General features: G+C 59.1%; 1 pseudogene; it reads left to right on the top strand.

The window, feature by feature from the left end:
• The first annotated feature begins 248 nt into the window (after window positions 1-248).
• On the top strand, window positions 249-647 carry LOC138258725 (histone H2A type 1-E-like; annotated as a pseudogene).
• The last annotated feature ends 222 nt before the right edge of the window (window positions 648-869 follow it).

An 869-nucleotide genomic window follows, 5' to 3' on the forward strand; every position in this document is an offset into this window, starting at 1 on the left:
TACAGATACGGCGAAAGCGGCAGAGTGCACACGGATCTAGCGAAGCTTACCAGAGCCCACTAGACACCAGGGATGAGGCGCAGGAGGATGCCTGCGGGTGGAGGAGGGCCTCGAACACGCTAGCAGCAGCGTGGGTGGGGGTCAGAGACACGAGACAGCAAGGTGGTGCTGCGGACGTGGGGGGCGAGCTCTAGACCAAAACAGGTCAGAGGTCTTCCGAGCGTGAGAACCTACAGCAGCTGCTTGCCATGTCTGGACGCGGAAAGCAAGGAGGCAAGGCCCGCGCTAAGGCCAAGACACGCTCTTCCAGAGCTGGACTGCAGTTCCCTGTGGGCCGTGTGCGCAGGCTGCTCCGAAAGTGAAGCTACGCCTAGCGGGTCGGCGCCGGTGCCCCCGTCTATCTGGCTGCAGTCCTGGAGTACCTGACGGCCAAGATCCTCGAGCTGGCTGGGAACGCGTCCCGGGACAACAAGAAGACCCGCATCATCCCCAGGCACCTCCAGCTCGCCATCCGCAACGACGAGGAGCTCAACAAGCTGCTGGGCAGAGTTACCATCGCCCAGGGAGGCGTTCTGCCAAACATCCAGGCCATGCTGCTGCCCAAGAAAACCGAGAGCCACAAGGCTGGGGGCAAAGCAAGCAAGTGAAGCGCTGCAGCCTCACTTACAAACCACCTTATAAATACATTATAACATTCAGCCAGGCTGGAGAAACCTAAGTGCGCATGTGTGTTTGGATGGCCGTCTTAGGCACTTAGTGCACACAATTCCTCATCTCCCCTCCCACTTCCCATGGCCCAGCCCCGCCCGCCCCTCCCTGCACCTGCTGAGCCAGCAGCAGAAAAGTAAATAAAGCAATATTCAAATATT

This window comes from Pleurodeles waltl, chromosome 9 (assembly GCF_031143425.1).
Source record: "Pleurodeles waltl isolate 20211129_DDA chromosome 9, aPleWal1.hap1.20221129, whole genome shotgun sequence".
Lineage (NCBI taxonomy): Eukaryota > Metazoa > Chordata > Amphibia > Caudata > Salamandridae > Pleurodeles > Pleurodeles waltl.